Source organism: Rattus norvegicus (genome assembly GCF_036323735.1).
Source record: "Rattus norvegicus strain BN/NHsdMcwi chromosome Y unlocalized genomic scaffold, GRCr8 chrY_unlocalized_2, whole genome shotgun sequence".
Taxonomy (NCBI): Eukaryota; Metazoa; Chordata; class Mammalia; order Rodentia; family Muridae; genus Rattus; species Rattus norvegicus.
Window position 1 is genome coordinate 1,103,206 of NW_026947378.1, and position 15,954 is coordinate 1,119,159.

Consider the following 15,954-nt stretch of genomic DNA (forward strand, 5'->3'; position numbering starts at 1 on the left):
TTCCTTCTGCCTCTGTTCTACAATTTGCTTCCCTATTCCCTGACAAGGGTATTCTTGATCCCCTTTTAAAGAAGGAGTGAAGCATTCACATTTTGGTTCTGTGCATCTAGGGTAATTCGAGCATTTGAGCCAATAGCACTTATCAATGAGTGCATACCATGTATGTGATTCTGTGATTGGATTACCTCACTCAGGATGATATTTCCAGTTCCATTCATTTGCCTATGAATTTCATAAAGACATTGTTTTTGACAGCTGAGTAATATTCCATTGTGTAGATGTACCACATTTTCTGTATCCATTTCTCTGTTGAAGGCATCTCGGTTCTTAGCTTCTGGCTATTATAAATAAGGCTGCTATGAAAATAGTGGAGCATGTGTCTTTGTTATATGAAGGGACATCTTTTGGGTATATGCCCGAGAGAGGTATAGCTGGGTTCTTAGGTAGTTCAATGTCCAATTTTCTGAGGAACATCCAGACTGATTTCCAGAATGGTTGGACCAGTCTGCAATCCCACCAACAATGGAGGAGTGTTCCTCTTTCTCCACATCCTCGCCAGCATCTTCTGTCACCTGAGTTTTTGATCGTAGCCATTCTAACTGGTTTGAGGTGAAATCTCAGTGTTGTTTTGATTTGCATTTCCCTTGTGTGTAAAGATGTTGAATATTTCTTTAGGTGTTTCACTGACATTCGATATTCTTCAGCTGTGAATTCTTTGTTTTGCTCTGAACCCCATTTTTCAATAGGGTTATTTGTCTCCTGCAGTCTAACTTCTTGTTTTCTTTGCATATTTTGGATATTACCCTTCTATCTGTTGTAGGATTGGAAAGATCTTTTTTCTATCAGTTGGTTGCCATTTTGTCCTAAGAACAGTGTCCTCTGCCTTACAGAAGCTTTGCGGTTTTATGAGATGGCATTTGTTGATTCTTGATCTTAGAACATGAGCCTTTGGTGTTTTGTTCAGGAAATTTTCTAAAGTGCCCATGTGTTCCAGATGCTTCCCCACTTTTTCTTCTGTTAGTTTGAGTTTATCTGGTTTGAAGTGGAGGTCCTTGATCCAGTTGGACTTTAGCTTTTTACAGGGCAGTAAGAGTGGGCCAATTTGCCTTCTTCTACATACTGACCTCTAGTTGAACAAGCACCACTTGCTGAAAATGCTATCTTTTTTTCCATTGGATGGTTTTGGCTCTTTCTCAAAAATTAAGTGACCATGGGAGTATGGGTTAAGTTCTGAGTCTTCTATTCTATTCTACTGGTTGATTTGCCTGGCTCTGTCTCAGTGCCATACAGTTTTTATCACTGTTGCTCTGTAATACTAGAGTTCAGGGATAGTGATTCCCAAGGAAGTCCTTTTATTGTTGATGATAGTTTTAGCTATTCTGTGTTTTTTGTTATTCCAGATGAAATAATGAATTGTACTGTCTAACTCTACGAAGAATTGGATTGGAATTTTGATGGGGATTGGAATTAATTTGTAGGTTGCTTTTGGTATAATGGCCATTTTTACTATATTATTCCTGCCAGTTCATGAGCATGGGAGATCTTTCCATCTTCTGAAATCTCCTTCACTTTCTGCAGAGACTTGAGGTTCTGCTCATATGCTCATATCTTTTACTTGCTTGGATAAAGTCACCTTGAGATATTTATATTATTTGGGGCTATTGTGAAGGTTGTCATATGCCTAGTTTCTTGCTCTGCTAGTTTAGCTTTTGTGTAGAGTTACTTTTATACCCAGCCACTTTGCTAAAATTGTTTATCAGGCTCAGTAATTATCTTGTGAAACTTTTGAGGTCACTAAGTATACTATCATATCATCTACAAACAGTGCTATTTTTACTTCTTCCTTTCCAGTCTATATACCTTTGACCTCCTTTTGTTGTTTGCTTCCTCTGGCTAAGACATCGTGAACTACATTGTATAAATTGTGAGAGAGTGGACAGCCTTGTCATGTCCCTGATTTTAGTGGGATTGCTTCATGTTTCTCTCCATTTAATTTAATGTTAGCTACTGGTTTGCTGTATAAGATTAGGAACGGTCCTTATGTTCCTATAATTTCCAGGACTTTTATCATGAAGTAGTTTTAAATTTTTTCAAATGTTTTCTCAGCATGTAATGAAAGGATCATTGGGTTTTTATCTTTGAGTGTGATTATATAGTGGATTATGTTGATGGTTTCTATATACAAAACCATCCCTGCATGCCTGGGATAAAACCTACATGATCATGATGGATGATTGTTTTGATGTGTTCTTGGACTCAGTTTGCAAGACTTTATCGAGTATTTTTGCAATGATATTCATAACGGAAATTGCTCTGAAGTTTTCTTTTTTGTTGGGTCTTTGTGTGGTTTATGTATAAGAGTAATTGTGGCTTCATAAAAGGAATTCGGTAGTGCTCCACCTGTTTCAAATTTGTTGTATAGTATGCACAGTATTGGTATGAAATGTTCTATGAATATTGGATAGATTTCTGAACTAAACCCATCTGATCTTGGACTCCTTTTATGTTGGGAGGCTTTTAATGATTGCTTGTATTTCTTAACAGTTATTGGTTGTTTAAACGGTTTTTCTGTTCCTGATTTAGCTTTGGTACCTGGCATTTGTCTAGAAAATTATCCTTTTTCTCCATATTTTCAAGTTTTCTTGAATATGGGCATTTGTAGGACAATCTGATAACTTTTTTTTAAATTATTTTTTCAGAGCTGGGGACCGAACCCAGGTCCTTGTGCTTGCTACACAAGTGCTCTACCATTGAGCTAAATTCTCAACCCCCGATAAATTTTATAATTTGCTCTGATTCTGCTGTTATTTCTCCATTTCCATTTATGATTTTGTTATTTTGGAAACACTCTGTGTGCCCTCTGGTTAGTCTGGCTATGGGTTAATGTATCCTGTTGATTTTCTCAAAGAACCAGCATTTGGTTCTATTCATTCTTTGTATAGTCCCCTTTTTTTCTACTTGGTTGATTTCAGCTCTGAGTTTGATTATTTCCTGCCTTCTACTACACCTGTGAATATTTGCTTCTTTTTGTTCTTGAGTTTTAGGTGTGCTGTCAAGCTGCTGCTGTATGCTCTCCCCTGTTTCTATATGCAGGCACTCAGAGACATGAGCTTTCCTTTTAGTATAGCTTATATTAGTCCCAAAAGTTTGGGTATATTGTACCTTAATTTTCATGAAATTCTAAGAAGTCTTTAATTTCTTTCTTCATTTCTTCCTTGACCAAGTTATCATGGAGTAGAGCATTGTTCAACTTCCATGTATATGTGGGTGTTCTTTCCTAATTTTTATTGAAGAACAGTTTTAGCCCATGGAATCTGGTAGGATTCATTGGATTATTATTATCTTTCCATATTCTTTTAGGCCTGGTTTTTGATTGATTATATGATCAATTTTAGAGAAAGTGCCATGAAGTGGTGAGAAGTTATATCCTTTTGTTTTATGATAGAATGTTCTAAAATATCTGTTAAGTCCATTTGGTTTATAACTTCTGTTAATCTGTCTATGTCTCTGTTTAATTTCTGTTTCCCTGATCGGTCTAATGATGAGAGTAGGGCGTTGAAATCTCCTGCTATTATTATTTGCGGTGCCATATGTTCTTTGAGCTTTAGTAAGGTTTCTTTTATGTATGTAGGTGCCTTTGTATTTGGAGCATAGTTATTTATGATTTAGAGTTCATCTTGGTGGATTTTTCCTTTGATGAATATGAAGTGTCCTTCCTTATGATTTTTAATGACTTTTGGTTGAAAGTAGATTTTATATGATATTAGAATCGCTACTCCAGCTTGCTTCTTCAGGCAATTTGCTTGGAAAGTATTTATCCAGCCTTTTACTCTGAGGTAGTGTCTGTCTTTGTCTCTGAAGTGTGTTTCCTGTAGTTCAAAACGCTGGGTCCTCATTACATATCAAGTTTGTCAATCTGTGTATTTTTAGTGGGAAATTGTGTCCATTGAAGTTGAGAGATATTAAGGATTAGTGATGGTAACTTTCTCTTATTTTCATATTGAAGGTTAGTTTACGTTTGTGTGCTTCTCTTTGTTTTGTTGTGAAAAGATTAATTTCTTGCTTTATCTATGATTTTACCTGACTCCTTGTATTGGGGTTTGCCAGTTAGTTTCCTTTGTCTTACTCGATATGTAAAAATATATTGTGTAAATTTGGTTTTGTCATGGAATATCTTGGTTTCTCCAGCTATGTTAATTGAGAGTTTTGCTAGATACAGTAACCTGGGCTGGCCTTTATGTTCTCTTAGTGTTTGTATGACATCTGTCCAAGATCTTCTGGGTTTCATAGTCTCTGGTGAGAATTCTGGTGGAATTCTGACAGCTTTGCTTTTATATGTTATTTAACCTTTCCCTTTACTGCTTTTAATATTTATATTTCTTTTGTGAATTTGGTGTTTTGAATTTTATGTGATTGGATTATTTCCTTTTCCATTCCAGTCTATTTGGAGTTCGAGTTCGGTAGGCTTTGTGTACGTTTATGGACATCTCTTCCTTTAGATTATGGAAGTTTTCTTTTATAATTTTGTTGAAGATATTACTGTCCCTTGATGTTGGCAGTCTTCACTCTCTTCCATCCTGTTATCTTTAGGTTTTATCTTCTCATTGTGTCCTGGATTTCCTGTATGTTTTGGGCTAGGAGTTTTTTTTCGGTTTTACATTATCTTTGACAGTTGTGTCAATGTTTTCTATGGAATCTTCTGCTCATTAGATTATGTGTGCTATCTCTTTTATACTGTTGGTGATTCTAACATCTGTGACTCCTGGTCTCTTTCCTAGGTTTTCCATCTTCAGGATTGTCTTCTTCTGTGTTTCTTTATTGTTTCTATTTCCATTTTTAATTCCGGGACGGTTTTGTTCATTTCCTTCTCCTGTTTTGTTGTTTTCCCAGTAGCTCTTAAGGTACCTTTTTGTTCCCGCTTTATGGGATTCTACCTGTTTACTTCTGTATTTTTTTACTGTCCTGTATTTTCTTACGGAAGTTGTTTATGAACTTCTTAACATCCCCCATGGTTATGATAAAATGTGAACTTAAATCTAGATCTTGCTTCTCTGGTGTGTTTGGATATCCAGTGTTTGCTTTTGTGGGAGATTTGGGCTCTGAATGAGCCTAAGTAGTCTAGATTACTGTTGTTTGAGTTCCTGTTCTTGCCTCTAGCCATCAGGTTGTCTCTGGAGTTAGCTTGTCTTGCTCTTTATGACAGTGGCTTGACAGTCATGTATGCTCGTGTGTCAGGACGGCTGTAAACCTGTTTTCCTGATTTCTTTTAGCCAGTTATGGGAACAGAGTATTCTGCTCTCAGCCGAGTAGTTTCTCCTGTCCACTGGCTTTCAGCTCTCCCTGTGGGCAGGAACCAGAAGGAAATTCACATACTTCTCCTAGGTCCTTCTGTGCGGGTGGGGGCACAGAAGGCACAAGGTGTTTCCCTCTTGAGACAGGAATCTGGGGATAGAATAGTATACTCTGGTTTCCCAGGAGTGTCCACTCCTCTGAAAGTATAGTTCCCCCACCCTCTGGATTTGTGTGCAGTGAGCTATTCATCCAGTTCATTTCAGATCCAGGCACAGTCTGGGACATGGTGCTCCTACAGTTTTACTCCTCTATATTCCTGGGTCCAGTAGCACTATGCTCTTTTGTCTGGGGCCAGAGATGTGGGTAACAGTGGGAAGACATGGGAGCCTCTTTTCCTTGTAGGCTCAGTATTGTGCACAATACTGGATAATCAGCTCTCTCTCCCACAGCGTCTAGGAGCAGGGAGCTCTGGGCCAGGATGACGAGTTTCAGGAGAAAGCTAGAAACTGGAAGTGCCTGGTCCCAGAAGAGTTCTGCCTTTGCTTGTTCTGAGTCCACCAGTCAGGTCACTTATAGCAGAAAAGTTGGATTTACCACTGGTCTCAGGCCAGAAGTCATTCCACAGCTGACTTTCAGCTCTCTATGAGAGCCACAAGCAGAAATGTCCTACCCCTACTGCTCCTAGGTCCCTATGCACAGGATGCCCAGTTGGAGCTAGGTGGTTTTCAGGGGTTTCCACCCCTCTGATGCTCTAAGTCTTCCAATCCCATGAGATTTGGGTGTAGGATGCATTTGGACTAAACCAGATAAAGATGCAGTTTGGACTGCAGGGCTCCTGTACCTTGACTCCTACTATATTCATGTATCCAGAGGCACTGTGCAGTTTCCTCTTGGGCTAGGGATGTTGGCACAGGTGGGCAGAAGTGGCAGTCTCTCCTTCCCTGAGGTCCCAGTATTGCCCACTCTTCTGGGTGATCAGCTCTCTGTCACACAGAGATTCCAGAGGAGTTTCAAATGTTCATTCCCTATCCTGTAGGTCTCTAATAATTCCAATTCTCCTCCAAAGTGTGATGTACAAGACCCCTCTGGTCAAGGGGAGGTACAACAGGCCCCATCAGAAAAAGAGGGCTGCAAAACTACTTCTCGTAAAGGTAATCTCAGTGATTATTCATATTCCACAAATGGATTAATACATGCCCCCTCTCCACCGGAGACTTTAATACCGTTGATAGCTGCCAAAGCAGGGCAGAGAGCTATGTCCAATCCGAAAGACAGTCAAAGATGTCCCCAATCTACATCAAAGTGCCTAATGCTATCTGCTTAGGGTAAAGCGAATTTTAAACCTGATTCTGCTGAAAGAGGGGGTTTCAGAACTTCCCTATTAAACCAAGAGGAACTTAAAAGCCCTCCACTATTAAAAATGAGATTAAATCATCACTTATGGTCCAGAGTGACAAAATGCAGTCACAAATCCCAAAGTGAAACTCATAACGCACATACCAGCCCAAGCAGAGACAAAACTTTCTGCATGTACAACATTAGATCAAGGACCATTGACAATTTCAGAAGGGGCTCTTCAGTGTTCCATACCCAAGCAAGATGTGGTAGAAAATTCTGAGTCCACCAAAGGAACTCTTGTGCCTTCAGCATATAAAAAATATGATCTAGCACCCTCACCATCTCCCCCAGTACTTACAATGTCACTATACAACAGAGAATTATTCAAATATCCTCTACCACCGAAAAGGTCCCTCCTGACTTGTCATCAGGCCCAAAAGAACCAAGTTTATCACAACACACAGTCAATAAGCCATGCAGACTCCATATTTATACAAAGTGCAGAGAAGATACAACATCCCCTACCTCCTCAAGGGACTCTAGGTCATTCTGTCCTGTAAGGAGAGGCTCCAAATTTTTCCACATATACAGCAGAGATGCTAGCATTTCCCAAAACTTAGCAGAATTCTCTGAGTAGTACTCTATCTCTTAAAGAGACTGTGAGAGAAGAAACATCTACAAAAGGAGTTCTACCCACAGCCACATATGTAGAAATGGCTTGCCGATGTGACACATGTACAAAAGATGTTCTAGGATATATTCCATCTGTAGAGAAGGTTATGGATTCAACCATATATGAACCAGGAGTGGGGGAACATGATAACGAAATACCAGTGTCTATTCCATCCTCAACAGCTGAGGAAAGGGATTGCTTGGATTGCATTTGTGCAAAAGAATGGATATGACCTCTGCTAACTTCACAGGTGTCTATACGAACTTCTTAATCTCCTCAAGCTCAGCCAACATCCACAAACACAAAAGACGCTACAGACTCTTCCAAATATTCCCAAAGGGTATCCAGTCCTTTATACCCACAAGCAGACCCAGAACATCTGCAAAATACTTCTAAGGCTCTGGATTTTACCTTATCTCCTGAAGGTGCCTTCGAAGCCGTTTTGCCTATCAAGCAGGCTAGGGAACCTGACACTTCTATATGAAAGTCTGATTCCATTTCTCCCGCAGAAGAAAATTTTCTTGGAACTTCCACAATTACACAATGATGTGTAGAAACATCCTTATCTGCTCATGAGGCTCCCAGATCTTTCACATATGTCCATGATGCTCTAGAAGAAGTCATATCTTCAGAGGTAGCTCTAATACCTAACCACCATTCTGATGTCACAGTCAGGATTTCTACACATATACATGATACATTAAGACCTTCCTCATCTGAGAAGCATGTCTGAGGATCTACTGCACCTGAACAGCATGCTTTACAACTATCCCTGTCTACCCAAGTAGATTTATATCACATGTGCACTCTGGGAAGAAATAGATTGCATTCTCCCTCTACCATAGTGGACCATAAGCATCCAGTCTCTAGAAACACAGGGTTAAGATTTGATCCTTCGGATGGAGTCTTGAGAACTTTCTCCTCTGAGGAAGACAGTTGTGAATTGGGATATTGTGTCATCTTCTGGAAACAAAGAGACACCAAAAGATACAACTACTCCTCAGGTGAGTCCCACACATTCTCCATCTGTCCATAGGCCCTTTGAATTTTCCAAAAATGACGAAGGAATTTTGGAAAGTTGCCAATCCTTACAAGGGCATACTGAACATTCCATATTGTCCCAAGGTGCTCAAGAAACTCACTTTTCTACCAAAATGCATGTTCACGGTCTGCCCAGGGTTTCAGGGAATTTCTTCACACTGCTCTAGGGCTCCAGTAAGTGTTGTCCATGCTCAAAGTGATTTGTCATTGTGCAAATTAGACTTCAAAATTACAAAAGCTTTTTTTAAATTTTCAAAGGTCTGAGGGAAAGTCCACATCGAAAAATATCTTTTAGACCTTGTGCCATCAGCCCAAGTATATCAGAAATATTCCATGTCTTCTAAAGCATCCAAAAATCAATCTGGCTTAGCAGTCTTCCTGGGAAACATTTACCATCAGCCGTACAATCCCCAGGACCAATGAAATAAAAAAGGGGTATCTAGAAACTTTACCATCTGCCCAAAGGTCTTTAGAATGTTCAGCAACTTCTCCAAGATCACAGTTAAACCAGAGATCAAAAAAACTAAAGCCATCTTCCCAGGGTGTTTTCCCAAGAACCACATGTTTCTTTTTTCTTTTATACCAAGACAAAAGACCAGCTTCCTTCTCCCCATCTCTGATCTCTTAAACCTGTTTGTTCACCCTCCCAAATGGCTCTTTACTCTGAATTAGAGGCCAATTAGTAAACCATAGATATATGGAAGGAATATCTGAGAGACAATTGCTGACGAAGCAACACTTGTTACGTCATAGAAGAAGCTAGGGCTCTCCAGGATACAAGGGATTTTTCGTGGAGGGCCTAATGATGATGTCACTGAGAACTGCCATGGCCTACCTGCTAAACAGCTTTCCTTACATTGACCAGTTTCAAGTGTGCCCTTTCCAGTAGTGTCCCCTTTGACACAGGGTAAAACTTCACATGCTACATCTCTCTAAAGCTAGAGATTTCTCTGCTTCATTAGTGGTCACATGCTCTGAATGGAGAAAGTTAGGCAAGGGCTTAGCATGGTAGAAAATATCTAGGAACAAGGAGTGAAGGAGATTCTTCTGGAGATTAATTTCATTCCCACGTCCAATCCTGTGAAATACAATTCAAATCCCTAGGTTTTCTCAGTTTCCCATGTGCCAATATTTTCCCTACAGACCTTTAATTTACTGGATATTTTGTTACATTTTTTGATTGTACATTCACTGACAGGGGACATTCTATATATTCCTGCATGAGTACTCAAAAATTTCATTTTTCGAATTCCATTTTTTGCAATAAATTTGGTAAACAAACTTGACCCAGCTATAGCGTGAATATAACAGTGGAAATATTGTGTACTACTTCAAATGATCAACTCCCAAATCATTATAATATCCAAAGATTAACAGACATCAGTTAAGCAAAGACAACAATGACTATAGAATGCAGTTCTATAGTTCTATTACATATCTTTTCTCTAATATCTATCTTCCTGTATTCCCAGGGCAAGACATGAGAGTTTTTCAGTCCAAACGTCAGTTTCAGGGGGATGTGCAGCAAAATGTATTGCTTGAGGTCCAGTGAAACCTCAACTTCAGCAGGTTCATAAGAACAGGAAGGAATCTATTTGGCATTGTCATTTGTGGATCCTATATTCTTGACCTAATTGCACAGAATCCATGTAAATATTCCACTAAAATTCATAGTTGTAGGAGCCATTTTATATATATATATATATATATATATATATATATATATATATATATATATAAAATCAGGCACCAAAACTGGATAAGATTGATGAAGCTAAAATGTGCATTCTGCCAATAAACAGTTATAGATCTTTCATTAGAGAGACAGCCAGAGCATGTCAAATACAGAAGTGATTGCTAGTGGCAAACCAGATAACTGAAAAAAGACCCCTTGTTTGTAGATGTTGAGAAAGGATTTCAAGAACTGAATGGACTTTCAACCAAATAAGAAAAACAAGTTCAACTAACCTGAGCTTTCTGGTACTAAACCAATATTCAAAGACTGTTTATAGACAGACTTATGGCTCCAACTGCATATGTGGCAGAGTATGGTGATTTTGGGCATCAGTGATAGGATAAGCCCTTGGTTCTCCCTAGTTTTTATTGCTAGTTCAAGGGAATGTCAAGGCTCAGTAAAGGCATTATAGAAGGAGGGTAAGAAGACCAGTTAGGAATCTTATGGACAAGAAACTGGGAAAGAAAATAACATTTGAAATGTAAATATAGAAATACCCATTTAAAAATGCTATAAAATTTGCTAAAAAAATAAAAAAATTAAAGAAAGAAAAGAAAAGAAAATTAGCAGCTAATCAGACCTATTGGCTCAGTAATCCAAATGGTCCCTATCAGGGAATTATAGTCAGAATAATACTAGTGGAAAGTCTGAGGTGATGAAGTCCAAATTTGGAGCAATTCTCTCTCTCAAATACCAGTATCAAAACATACTGCTCTATAAGTATCCAAATAATTGAGTAATTTCCTCTGAGCTGAGGATACAATACATGTTTTTTACTTCTTCCTTAGGACCATTTTCTTCTGGGCAGAAAGAATAAAAACGATGAGTTCTAAGGAAAAGAACAGTGTCCTTCACAACACCTGGCCTTTTGGATAAAGATATTAATGATATAAACTCTCTGACTTCCAGGAACCATTAGAAGCAGGGAAGTCAGGATGCTTCTGAGAGGATCCAGCACCTGAATTCCGTATGTGGAGGGCTAAGGTCATGTCTGTGTCTCAAGTGAATATACTCAACTCCTACCAAGGACTGAGATTTCCCATAATCCATGCATATCTTCCTTTTTTTATACCAAGACAGAAGGCCAGCTTTCTTTTCCACACCTCTGATTTCTTCATCCTCTTTGTCCTCCCTCCTAAATGGCCCTTTACACTGAATTAGCAGCCAATTATTAAACCCTATATGTACTGAAGGAATATTGGAGAGGTACATTGAATAGATTCAAGAATGTGATTTGCAGGTGTGTCTCCTATGACACAGTGGAAACCTGTACGTACTACAAACTTCATTCTCCAAGTCTAGATACTTCTCTTTCCTGTATTAGTGTTTACATGGTCTGAATGGAGAAAGTTATTCAGGGGCTTGGCATGAGTAGAAAACATCTAGGAACATAGGATGGAGGAGATTCTTCTGGATCATAATTCTATTAATAGGTCCATTCCTGTGATATACAGTTCAGTTTCCTAGGTTTTCTTTGTTTCCCAAAAACCTGTATTTACCCTACAGACCTTTAATTGAGTGTATATTGTATTTCATTTTCTATTTGAACATTCCTTGATTGGGGAATTTATATATATATATATATATATATATATATATATATATGTATATATATATATATATGTGTGTGTGTGTGTGTGTATATATATATATATATATATATATATATGTGTGTATATATATATATTATATACGTATATATATTCTGGAATATATATATATATATATATATATATATATATATATATATATGTGTGTGTGTGTGTGTGTGTGTGTGTGTATATTCTGGAATATATATATATATATTCCAGAATGTGTTATCAAATAATCTGTTTTCCAATTTCATTTTTTTTCATTGATTTTGGCAACAATGTGGGTCTAGCAATAGAATGAATATAACAATGTAAATATTGTCTACCTACTTCGAATGATAAACTCCCAAATGCTTATTTTATCCAAAAAATAGCAGATATCAATAAAACAAAGGACAACATTGACTATAGAATGTGGTTCTATTTCCAATTAAGTATCAGTTCTCTCATATCTACCTACCTGTGTTCCCACCATGATTATTTCTTCAGGCCATACATCATACTTAGGAGGATGGGCAGTGAGAGGAATGGCTTGAGGTCCAGATAAACATCAACCTCAATAGGTTCCTAAGAACAGGAGTGAGATTATTTGCCATTGTCATTTGTGGATTCTACATTCTTTAGCTAGTTGCGCACAATCCATGCTAAAATTCTACCTAACCTCATTGCTGTAGGAGACACCAAATATATATATTTGAATATATATATATTCAAAACTAGATATGAGTGATGAAGCTATGAAGTGCAGTCTGCCAGGTACCGGATATAGCTCCTTCCTAAGAGAGACAGCTAGAGCATATCAAATACAGAAGTGAATGCTAGTGGCAAACTAGTTTACTGACAACTGATATGTTGTTGGTAGATTTTGAAAAGGGATTACAAATGCTGTGTAAGTGAGGGTTCTGAGGGTACCTGGAAGAGAATGTGGGACAAAGGACCAAAGAAGGATGCCAAGACAAGAGTCTGAAAAAGGCGTCAATTTTATTTTTCTCCAAGGCTGAATTTATACCATAAGAGGGTTAACAGAGGGAGGTGGAACTAAGAAACATTTACGCAGGGCAAAACACATGATTTGTTTGGTCACGGATTGATGTTGAAAGGATGGTACAGAGTTTACAGGTTTGTCATATTATTAATCAGCAGGACAACATTACCATATTTTTATTTTCTTGACCACCAGATTTGTATTAGTCTTCTGCAGCTGACTGGGGATTTTCCATGAACCCAGTCATACTTAATACTAATCATAATAATAACATCTACAATGGAGGGCTTCAAGGGAATTGCAACCAACATCTCCAATTTACATATATTCAAATGTAAAAGTGACCAGTGCCCATGCATGTACTGGAATGCACCCCTTGGAAACTGCGTCTGTCTAACTTGGGGTGTTATTTGTCACATGGCCAAGAGAATCTTGTAGCCAGGGCCCATCATGGGATAAGGCAGCAGCTAATGTCGGCCCTCCTGTCTTAGGCCATTTATTCATGAATATATCATTCTCTATCCATCAATGACTGTCCAGCTCTGCACGCAGGGGTGAGAATTTTTTGGTTTTTCAGCAAAGGCATCAGGACAGTAGGCAAAAAAGAATGATGGCCTCATTTGACTGAGGAACAAAAATGTCCTTCCCTGGACTGGGATGGAGATTTGTAGGTGAAATTGACCCTCATCAAAGCATCGTCGATAGTTAGCCTATGATAATATAAGTGAATAGGTTTTGTTGTTATATTATCTCCCTGTTACTTAACAAGGATGATAAATGATTAAATGTCCAAGGGCCAAAATATATAAGCAAAAGACAAGGAGATAAATAGGTATCCCATGCATGTCCAATAAGGAATAAGCAAACCCCAAATAATTAATGTACAGCATCATTAACTGAAAAATAAATAATGTGTTGATACATAGAAGGAAAAATAGCATGCTGATTGACATTTTTTAAAGTCTCAAAATAAATCAAATAGACAATACAATTTGGGTTCCTGCAACAATCATAATTGCATTATCCAAAAAGTCAAATCCTATGAATGGTATTGCATTTTTGAAGAATACATAATTTAGCTGTCCTGGAGTGGGTGTTAGGTTTCTCATTCTTCTTGAAGCGATGCAGTTCTTTGAGGAAGCAGGTCCTTTGAGTGGAATGCAGGCTGTAGATGAAGTCGCGTGTACCTTACGCCATGTTAAGTGCCTCGCTGGGCTCCTTCTTTGGATCTTTTTGCCCAAAAGCAGGTCAGTAAGAATGCACTGTATCTTTTAACAATTTTAAAGTAATTATAATCTCTGTATCAACCTCTGATTGAAACGTTCTAAGACCCCAAGTATATCAATTTAATATTTAGGGGAATGTACCATCCCTTGTTTTAAAATTAGTACCTTCAGAATGTGAATCTGGGACATCCATATTAGCAGGATGGGATATATTTTAAGTCAAATTACACAGTGTCTTGGGTGATAAAATTCTTAAGAACAGCGGTGAGGTGCCAGGCAAGAATGCTAGGGGGTGACATGGTGAGAGCACGTGGAACAACCAGATAGGTGACAAATAGCATTCAGTCATACAGCTAAATGGGCCAGCTTTCTTGGGGCAAAAAGGCCAGCCCATAATCAGGCACAAGCTTTGTGCCTGTGAAACAAAAATGAGAGCAGAGTGGCAGCTGGTTTGTTACCGGCTGTCTCTCTGGACTTTGATTGTCCTGAGCTCAGCTCAGCTCCTTAGAGTCAGCTCAGTGGCTCTGCCTATCAAGAGACCCAGCCTCTGAAGGACACTAGGCTTCCAGTAAGAATTAATAACAAAAGGATAGAGAGATGGTTAAGAACTGAGTGCTAGATGCCAAGTGGCTGATAAAATAATTGTATGGTTCGTCTACTTTAAGGGGGAAGTTTCTTCCAGGCTGTCATACATGCTAGATGACCTTGCGCCAAAAGACCAGGAGAAAATAGCATTTGAGAATTGAAGGGGGGCTTGCCCAGGGGGTGTTATCCGATTGAAGCCTCAGATATCATAGAGTAAACTATCGTTACAGGCAATTGGTTTTAAGGACGCTTTCGGCTACCATTCCTGAGGCATTGGTCACAATTGTGTTGGGTTTCCGGACTCTTACAACCAATAAATAGATTACTAACATTGGAGTACTGATCTTTAATAGAAGTATAGCCCTCCAAGGACTGCAGTGGTAGCCGTTCACCAAGCCGCCTCACTGAGTTAGAGGGCCATGAAAAAGAAAACATTGATCCTGACCGTGGCCACAGCCTCCAGTTGGAGTAAGCTGAAGAGCCGGTGCTAAGACTTTCTCCTCTTGTCATCCTAGAGTAAAGCCTTTTCTGTCTGGCACAAAGAAGTTCCTCACAGTCTGCTGCAGACTCTTTCTGAAACTATTTTCGGGACTACCCTGATTCCCAACCTGGGGCATTTTGACCACAGGGGTAAGAACTGACTGCTGCAGGAATAGGATCAGAGGCACTGTGTATGTCAATGATGACTAACAAGGAAGGTGACTTAATGCTGAAGACCAACTCCTCACTTGCAATAGGGCCAGCAGATAAGGCAGGTTCCCTGGCAGAAAACAATTTCTCTCAAGCAAATTATTTCCAAGTTAAGCACCAAGTAGACCAAGTAAAACTTCTTGAGAAAGAAAGCAAACAGTTCCATGATTTCAAACACTATCATCAGTCCAAGTCCAAAAATGAAACAACAGCCAAAAAAGACACTCGACAATACCAAAGAAAAAAACTAGACAAACAAGACCAAGAAAAAGCATTCTATAAGTGAATTCCACAGATGCCCATTACCTTCAATACCAGGCCCAAAATGCAGCTTAACCTTAGCTGTTTCTGGGATGAGGCAGAACATCTGATCCCACCTCCCAATGTGACTCTAGAGTGTCCTCTATATTCCTTTCTCCTCCTAGAGCATCCTCTCTGGCCTGTGACAACAAGCAAGTCGACCTGTCACAGCCATAAGCCCCTTACAGGACCAATAGCGACCACCAAGTGGACTCTAAAACTTCTCCAGTTGGGACTCAAACCCTTCAGACAGCAGGGGCATACAACACAAGTCAGCATGAAACAAAGGCGAAACATGACACAGAGACAAAACAGAAAGTAACACAGAACACAAAACACAGACTTGCTCAAGCTTACCTCTGATCTCTTAACCAATTGTGGTCTGGAGGGAGCACAGTCCCTGTGATGCACCAAAGTGCTTTAAGACCCCATAACCCTATTCTTTGTGTCCTGAATGACTCTCTGTGTCCTGTCACAAAAGATGAGAGTAGAATGCT

General features: G+C 39.0%; 1 long non-coding RNA gene across 1 annotated transcript in view; it reads right to left on the bottom strand.

Moving 5' to 3' along the window:
• The window catches only part of LOC134484628 (uncharacterized), a 79,334-nt gene extending 66,938 nt beyond the window's left edge, over positions 1 to 12,396 (bottom strand). Inside the window, exon 1 of the long non-coding RNA XR_010062146.1 lies at positions 12,132 to 12,396. This is a non-coding gene — a long non-coding RNA (uncharacterized LOC134484628). The remainder of the gene's footprint in view (positions 1 to 12,131) is intronic.
• Between the last annotated feature and the right edge of the window lie 3,558 nt (positions 12,397 to 15,954).